Here is a 9774-nt window from a genome sequence, read left to right as displayed (position 1 = left end):
TTTCTGACAGGGCCCATTAATACTGACTCATGGATTGAGGACGCAAACCAGGCCTTTTCTCTATCTGAACAGGGGCCAAAATCCAGTAATTCCCTTTCACTCAAATCATTATTTAATGAACTCTATTGTACGTATAACGAGCAAATCAGATCTTGGTGGGAGGCTGAAAGCATTAGAAAATTATATTAAAAACAAAATTGTACCCAAAGGGTTACGTATTAATATTCAACCCTCACAAAGACTAAATAATCCAAGCTTCTTATCTTTATGGTTGAAGGAATCTGTGGAATTCTCCTTGCGGTTTATGCATATATTGGTGGAGGAGGAAAAGAAAAACTTGGAGGTATGCAATAGGTCATTAAATTCTAAAATAGATAACATACTTAAATATAAATCCGATCTGGAATATAATAGACGAGAGAACATTTTACAAACTTCAGTGGAGAAATTTCAATCTATCCTTAAAGAAAGAAAACAGTCAATTCCTTCGTGATTTTAAAGAATTTAAAGATAATCAGGCTTACCATTTTGGAGTGGAGAAACCTATTCCAGTGACATCCTCTGATTTAGAGTCATCAGACACTGATAGATCAGAGAGGAGTGACTATACATCCTTTAGGGGTATAGGCAGACATAACAGACAGAGAAGGAGAAACAGGGAAGGGAGTTATGGACGGAGGAACTTTCAGAGAGACAGGACAATACATGGGGGGGAATATATGCAAGCAGGTCACCACCCCCCTCAAACGGATTATCATCCCCCTCCTCTTCGTCCTCTTTTTTAGAACAGGATGCCCTCAGAAAATACCCGTTACGGAACAGACTCCACTGAATAGGAACCAGATAATTTATCAGGGTACACTCTGAGTGATTCAGAAATGAACGTTTTACAAAACGGATTATCTTTTGTGCCCACTAATCGCTTTAATTGTTTCCAATGGGTCAAAGATATAAACCTTTTTGGTCGTAAATTGAAGTAGAAGAAATTTTTTAGAGCACACAACATGGAGGAGTGTAGGGCGTTGGGTATCACAGAGAAAGATATGGAAAATTTGAATACCCTGGTTGAATTACCGAGGAATAATATGAGAGGAAGAGGCACTGGCCCTTTTACTAACTTGAAGAACACTAGTAAAAATATGCCGCCACCGGGTGATTTTTCAAGTGTTGAAATTTTTTTGAATCTTGTTGAAAGAGATATTTGCAGAATTTCAGGTACAAATCTTGGTGATCCATCCAATCTTACTGAGAGAGAAGAATATGCCCTTAAATCACTTGAAGATAATAAACATAGTCATCAAGGCATCCGATAAAGGGGGCAACCTGGTCATAATGGACCACCAGCAGTACCTCACTATGTGCAATACTATTCTAAGTGACAAGGATACTTATGAGATATTACCCGGTGACCCCTTAACTAAGTATAAAGAATGTCTCACAAGAATTGTGGAAGTTGCTTTTTCAGAAAAACTAATATCAAAAAATGAATTTTATTTTCTTCTTCTACCTTTCCCTCTGACGCTAACGTTCTATACTCTTCCCAAAGTGCATAAAGGTTTTTCCCCTCTAAAAGGTCGCCTAATAGTGTCAGGAACGGACAGTCTCACATAAAATAGTGGTATTTACATTGACCGGATTCTCCTACCTTATGTTTCTACACTTCCCTCATACATTAACCCTTTCGCAACCTTGGGTTTTGTCGTTTTTGCTTTTTCGTTTTTTGCTCCCCTTGTTCCCAGAGCCATAGCGTTTTTATTGTTTGGTCAATATGGCCATGTGAGGGCTTATTTTTTGCGGGACGAGTTGTACTTTTCAACGCCATTACTAGTTTTACCATATCATGTACGGGAAAACGGGAAAAAAATTCCAAGTGCGGTAAAATTGAAAAAAAAGTGCAATACCACAGATGTTTTTTATTTATTTTTTTTACCACGTTCACTGAATGCTAAAACTGACCTGCCATTCTTATTCTACAGGTCATTACGAGTTCATAGACACCAAACATGTATAGGTTCTTTTATATTTAAGTGGTGAAAAAAAATTCCAAAATTTGGTAAAAAAAAAATAAAAATAAAAAATAGCGCCATTTTCCGAGACCTGTAGCGTCTCCACTTTTCGTGATCTGGGGCTGAGTGAGGGCTTATTTTTTGCGCGCCAGGCTGACGTTTTTATTGATAACATTTTGGGGTAGGTCCGATGTTTTGATCGCCCATTATTGCATTTTATTGAAATTTTGCGGCGACCAAAAAACTTAATTCTGGCGTTTACAATTTTTTTTCTCGTTACGCCGTTTACCGATCGGATTAATTCTTTTTTTATATTGATAGATCGGGCGATTCTGAACGCTGTGATACCAAATATGTGTATGTGGGGTTTATTTTTTATTATTTTATTTTGAATGGGGCAAAAGGGGGGTGATTTAAACTTTTTATATTTTTTTATTTTTTTTAAAAACTTTTTTTTTTCACTTACTGCATGCTTTAATAGTCTCCATAGGAGACTAGAAGCAGCAGTTGTCTGATCGGCTCTGCTACATACAGGGGACCAGCAGATCCCCTGTATGCAGCAGAAATGGTCCTGTGCTATGAGCGCCGACCACTAGGTGGCGCTCATAGCGACCAGATCATGACAACCACAGGCGTCTGCTGCAGACCTTGGGTTGTCATGCACGCCCATCGGCGACCCGCGATCACGTGACAGGGTCGGCGGGGCTTAGGACGCGCTTCAAGGAAGCGCGCGTTAAATGCCGCTGTCGGAGATTGACAGCGGCATTTAACAGGTTAACAGCCGTGGGTGGATCGCGATTCCACCCACGGCTGTTGCGGGCACATGTCAGCTGTAAGAATCAACTGACGTGCTTGGTTCAGTGAGGGCTCAGCGCAGCAGCCATCACTGAACGGGCAGTACGCAAATGTGCGTACTAAGACGTCATGGGCTCTAAAGGGGTTAAAGACAGTACTGATTTCTTGAAAAAACTTGAAGGGGTTTCAGTCGATACCAATGTCATTTTATCCTCAATATGCATTGAAACCCTATATAGTAATATACCTCATGATGCGGGCACGTTTGCAGTGGACCATTATTTGAGATCTAGAGCTATTGAATGTGAAAAGCATAGTCAATTTACCATCAAACTTCTTGCATTTGTTCTGACCCACAACTTTCCTCTTCAATGGGAAATACTTCCACCAGCTCAGGGGTACTGCGATGGGGAGCCCCTGTGCCCCCTCGTATGCCAACATCTTTCTGGACTGGTGGGAGGAAACCCACATTTTTGGAGAGGAAGTAAAATGGTGGCACAATAAGATCATGTTGTGGGTCAGATTCATAGATGATATCTTTGTTTTATGAACTGGTTCAAATGGAGAGCTTATGGATTTTGTGATGAGCATTAACAACAATGAGGTGGGACTGAAGTTTACTTCAGAATCAAATCAGACTATGTTACCTTTTTTGGATTTGGTGGTGATGAAGGATGGGAAGGGATTCTTAAAAACAGTTACGCATCGAAAACCCACAGCTTCAAATAGCCTTTTAAGGTTTGATAGTCACCACCCTGTTGCTCTTAAAAAAGGTATACCTAAAGGGCAGTTTCTCCATATCCGAAGAAACTGCTCCGAGATCACAGATTTCTATAGACAATCCTCAAACAAAGGTTCAGAGAGAGGGATTACCCTGCACATTTATTACAGGAAGCATGTGATTTTGCAGATAACTGCAAGAGAGAGTCTCTGCTGCAAGGAAGAGACAAAAAAGATAGTGAAGTCACCAGATTAAGGCTGTGTGCCCACGATGCGTTTCTGCAGCGTTTTTGCAGCTGCGGAAACGCATTAAAATCGCATGGTAGAAGGGCAGCAATGCTCCCCAATGATAATCCGCATGTGCTGTGCACATGCTGCGGAAATTTCCGCTGTGGATTATCATTGCGGAAAAAAACGCAGCACTACCAATTATTTTGCCGAAGTGCTGCGTTTTCGCTGCCATTGACTTGCATTAGAATGCGCCAATTCCGCAAGACTGCATCTGTACTTGCGTAATTGGCGCTTTCTAATGTGCGGATGGTACCCGGGTGTAGAGGAGAGGAGAGTCTCATCCACACCCAGATACCATTAAAAAATCTGTAAAAAAAAAAAAGAATAAAATAAAAAATAAATGTATACTTACCTTCTGGCGGCCTGCGCTGCACTCCTCCTTTCTTCCCGGCACTTCGCGGTGGATTGAAGGACCTGCGCTAACGTCAGAGTCATGTGACGGGTCACGCGACGCTGACGTCGGCAGGTCTTTCAATCCACCGTTGCCGGCAAGGGAGAACAGAGCGAGCAGAACACCCGGGGCCATCGGAGGGTAAGTATACATTTATTTTTTTATTTTTAACCACTCTCTCGGGTCACACTATATAAATCCATGCCGTTTGCATGGATTTATATACAATCCTGAGCATTTCTGCATCGTGGGCACATAACCTAATAGGACGTTTGACAACAAATGAACAAGTATTTAAGATACTTAAGAAAAATTGGGACATTTTGCTATCAGACCCTGATTTGAGGGGTAGTATTTCGGAATCCTCGAGTGTCACTTTTACAAAAAGGACGGTCAATTAGAGATCGGATTGTCCATAGTTTCTATCAAAAACCAAATAGGGGTGCTACGTGGTTGGACAGAAAAATCTGTGGTTTCTTCAGGTGTAATGATTGCAAAATGTGTGACTGGATGACTCCCGGAAAATCCTTTAAAAGTGCTCATATGGGTAGGACCTTTTCCTTGCAAGTTTTTTTCAACTGCAAAACTGAGGGATTGGTCTATAAAGCTACTTGTACGTGCCCATTTGACTGTAGGGAAAACAACAAGAGAATTTAGACAGAGGGTGGGGGAGTATCTGGGCTACATATGCCATAAAAGAGATACCCCCCCTAGCTAAACACATTAATGAGGTCCATCATGGTAATAGCAAAGATATTTCCTTCAATGTGATAGAGGTAGTTAGGTGCAATATAAGGAAAGGTGACCATAATAAACAAATACTTAAAAAAGAAAGAGAATTAATTTTTAGATTACAAAACCTATCACCTAGGGGATTAAACGAACAATTGTCCTTTGCCCCATTTTTGCAAATTGGGGATTGAGCTGAGTTTGTGTTATGTCCTGGGAATGGTGACCATATTTGTAATTAATTACTGCCATAATCTAGGGGTTGTCCATGTTTTGGACACTCATACTGTATCATATTGTAATATTATATTTTTATCTCCCTGCCATCTCTTGTTTAACTAATTCACCAGTATATTTGAACTGATTTTTTATGTCAGAGATTCAGAATGCTTCCATGCTTATTATACATTAAAATCCTGTATCTGTTGGGACTTAGAGTATGTTCTATCTGATAATAATCCTTTTGGATGTCTGTATGCTATCTTCTTTGTAGTATATCTTTAGGTAGCTTTTTGTATGGTTCCTGGTCTCTATGGGGTATATGCTTGTTTGTTTGGTATTGGTCCCCTTTGGGAGTTTGATCTCTGGTTATGTCCATCTACGTCCATCCACAGCCCTCCTCTGTCTCTGTCTGCATCCATATATGTCCATTCTCTGCCCTCTATTTCACTGTGTAATCGCAAGGATAGATTGGGTGGTTTGCTTATTATGTGAAGTGCCTTGAATTCGCAGACCGGAAGTGACGTAATACACATTTGCCTGTGCGTTCCACGCTGTGGAACGCATATGAGATGCGCTCCGGAAGTGACAGCGTGAAACCGGAAGTTTAGCGCTTCAGCAGCTGGAACGCACGCTGGGAGCACAATGCAGGCAGCATGGAGACCAATACTGGGGGGTAGGATCTTTACCTATGCAGGTGATATCAGGTGTTCTAAATCCACTCCAATAACGTAATGGGAGGTTGGAAGGATTATTTTGTACATATATGGGCTATGTGAGAGAGGGGTGAATCATTCATCCCAGCCCTCATGACAACTCACTGTGTCATCAATACGGAACTATGATCTGGCTGTAACAGATATCCTTGTGGATTTACCACACATCTTTTTTGCCTCCTGAGGAACCAGTCAATGGGGAAACGCGTCGAGGCTTGCCTTTGAGGCTATTTATGGGATCTACATCCATGATTGCATCCATGATGTTCATCTGAGATAAGTCTTTAATTTTTTAGATTCTATTTTCTTTCCCTAATTGAGGAGGTTGCATCGAATTGTGATGCAACATAGTAGTAGGGCCAACTAGGGCCAGAGAGGGAGAGCCGCCGAGGAGCGGGGGTGCCATTTCGCCATCTTTACCTAGGATGCCAACATCCGCTGTCAGGCCAGGTATTTTTCATAGCCTTTATCATAGGGCCTGAATAGATTGGATAGGGATGTTATAGACTTATCTACCGTATATTCCGGCGTATAAGACGATCTGGTGTATAAGACGACCCCCCTACTTTCCTGTTAAAATATAGAGTTTAGGATATATTCACCGTATAAGACTACCCCTTTTCCAACGCATACCAAACACCGGTAAAAATTAAAAAAAAACAGATTTGAATTTAACATGGTCCTTTTTTAATTTAAATTCTTATGACATGCAGGTATATAGCAGGAAAACTGTCACTCATAAACATATTAAAATAGGGGGGACCCCACGTCATTTTTTGGGGGGGTCCCCCATTCTAATAGCTAGTAAAGGCTAGGTATTCAGCTGGGGGCTGATATTAGTAGCCTGGGAAGCTCCGTGGGTATTACCCCCTTCCCAGACTTCAAACATCTGCCCCAGCCGTCTGCTTAACCTCCGCTAGAGACTATAATGATGGTGGATCCCACGCCAATTTTCTTTTTAAAAAATCCTTTATTTTAACACTAAATGACAATTGAGGGGTTAATAAAGATGCAGTCCCTAAATTATTATTAATTTTGTAATTAATTTTTCCCAAAAATGTTGACGTGGGCTTCGCCATATTTTTGTGTCCAGCCAGGTACAGCAGGCAGGAACGGGCTGCCCCCAACCACCAGCTGCCTATTTGTACCTGGCCGGACACAACAATATAGGGAAGCCCTTTTTTTTTTAATTATTTCATGAAATAATTTAAAAAAAAAAGACGTGGGGCTTCGCCCTATTTTTGTGTCCAGCCAGGTACAACTAGGCAGCTGGGGGCTGGAATCTGCAGCGCAGGGAGGCCCAAGCTTTCTGGGCCCCCCCCCGCTGCAAATTGCAGTCCGCAGCCACCCCGGAAAATGGCGCGTTCATAGAAGCTCCATCTTCTGGCGCTGTACCCAACTCATCCAGGGCCCTGGTGCGGTGGCTCACTGGGTAATAAAGGGGTTAGGGCCAGCTTGGCATTATCAGCTGGCCCTAAGCCCGAAATTCATGGGGTCACGCCAATATTAGACATGACCACCATGAATTTCTAGTAAAGTAATTAAAAAAAACACAACACCCAGAATAAAGTCCTTTAATTGAAATAAAGACACAATTTTTTAATGTTCTAAATTAAACCATACTTACCATCACGCCCATTCCAGCTGAAGCCAACGATCTCCTGCAATAAAAGTAAAATAATAAAGCAACCTCATCCTTACCTTTCCATGGTTCCCAGGACCGGTCCAGCTCTGCTACATTCACATGACAGGCTGCACCGCAGCAGAACGCTGCCGTTCAGCTTGCCATGCGGCAGACACTGAGAAGCGCAGGCATGCATGTGCTCCTCAGTGTCTGACTGTGACGGCATCCAGATGAGCCGAGATCATGTCCAATGAACTCGGCTCACCTCATGCACGTCACTGACAGCGTGGGAAAATTCTCCTGCTCCCCGCATGCGCAGTAGAAGTTTCCCACGCTGTCAGTGACGGACGTCCAGGAGGTGAGCTGAGTTCATTGTCGGCTCATCTGGATGCCGTCACAGCGAGACACTGAGGAGCGCAAGCATGCCTGCGCTTCTCAGTGTCTGCGGGATGAGAGGCTGGATGGCAGCGTTCTGCTGCGGTCCAGCCTGTCATCTCGATGTAGCAGAGCTGAAGCTGTCCTGGGAACCATGGAGAGGTAAGGATGAGGTTGGTTTATTATTTTTCTTTTATTGCAGGAGATCGTTGGCTTCAGCTGGAATGGGCGTGATGGTAAGTATGGTTTAATTTAGAACAATAAAGAATTGTGTCTTTATTTCAATTAAAGGACTTTATTCTGGGTGTTTGTGTTTTTTTTAACTTTGACTATGGGGTTAGTAATGGGGGTGTCTTATAGACGCCTCTCCATTACTAACCTGGGCTTGATGTCAGCTGGCATTATAAGCTGACATCAACCCCAGCCCTATTACCCCCTGCCACCGCACCAGGGCAGCGTGGAAGAGCGAGGCTAAGTGCCAGAATTGGCGCATCCTATGGATGCGCCATTTCTGGGGCGGCTGACGGCTGGTGTTTCTAGCCTGGGAGGGGGCCAATATTCATGGCTCCCTTCCTGGGCTATTAATATCAGCCCCCAGCTGTCTGCCTAGCCTTTGCTAGCTATTAAATTAGGGGGGACCCCACGTCATTTTTTGGGGGGGGGTCCCCCATTTTAATAGCTAGTAAAGACTAGGTATTCAGCTGGGGGCTGATATTAGTAGCCTGGGAAGCTCCGTGGGTATTACCCCCTTCCCAGGCTTCAAACATCTGCCCCAGCTGTCTGCTTAACCTCCGCTAGAGCCTAAAATTAAGGGGAACCCCACGCCAATTTTTTTAATAATAAATCCTTTATTTTAATACTAAATGACAAGTACAGTAACCAACACTGTCACTATACTTCATATATATGTGACTGACATGTTTCTATCTATCTAATCTATGTGTGAAGCTCTATTCTGTCTGTTATAAATTGTCGGGTACCGCTGCTGAATTGCCGGCCGGCTTTTTTAAAGAGACGGTGCATGAAAACACTATTATTTGTTTTAATAAATCCTTTACACTAAATGACAAGTACAGTAAGCAACACTGTCACTGTACTTCATATATATGTGACTGACATGTTTCTATCTATCTAATCTATGTGTGAAGCTCTATTCTTTCTGTTATAAATTGTCGGGTACCGCTGCTGAATTGCCGGCCGGCTTTTTTAAAGAGACGGTGCATGAAAACACTATTATTTGTTTTAATAAATCCTTTACACTAAATGACAAGTACAGTAAGCAATACTATCACTGTACTTCATATATATGTGACTGACATGTTTCTATCTATCTAATCTATGTGTGAAGCTCTATTCTTTCTATTCTAAATTGTCGGGTGCCTGCTTATGCCGCTGCTGAATTGCCGGCTTTTCATATATTGTCACAGAAGCGATGCGAACTTCCCTGCTCCGGACACAGCGCAGCGCTTCTGTGACAAGTGAAAGCTGTCGGCACAGAAGCCCTGCGCTGTGTCCGGAGCTGGGAATACGCAGCGATGTGTCAGTTTCAGCACAGAAGCGCTGACTGTCTGGACCTACCGCCGCCGTATTTTAACTCCCTCCACCTTATATTAACTCCGACATGGCAGGGATACGGCCACGGCAGCTTATTAACACCCCCAGAGTATCCCCGCATGTCAATTTCTGAAAGTTTAAAAGCATTACCGGCGTATAAGACGACCCCAGACTAGACAGAAGATTTTTCAGTCTTCAAAAGTCGTCTTATACGCCGGAATATACGGTATATATATTTTTTGTATGTGTTTTTGCACTATATCACTTTGCACTTAATCACTTTGTTCTGAGGACACTCAATGTCCATTATTGCCAGTAGTGGGATTGTTATTTGTATTGATTGGACACAGCATT

At 42.6% G+C, this 9774-nt stretch overlaps 1 pseudogene; it reads left to right on the top strand.

Moving 5' to 3' along the window:
* The first annotated feature begins 3372 nt into the window (after window positions 1–3372).
* The window catches only part of LOC141270849 (uncharacterized), a 146748-nt pseudogene continuing 140346 nt past the window's right edge, over window positions 3373–9774 (top strand).

This window comes from Phyllobates terribilis, unplaced genomic scaffold, assembly GCF_046119375.1.
Source record: "Phyllobates terribilis strain yellow unplaced genomic scaffold, ASM4611937v1 Scaffold_5__5_contigs__length_657084704, whole genome shotgun sequence".
Taxonomy (NCBI): Eukaryota; Metazoa; Chordata; class Amphibia; order Anura; family Dendrobatidae; genus Phyllobates; species Phyllobates terribilis.
The sequence above is the reverse complement of the archived record's forward strand: the minus strand, read 5'-3'. Positions and strand labels throughout refer to the sequence as shown.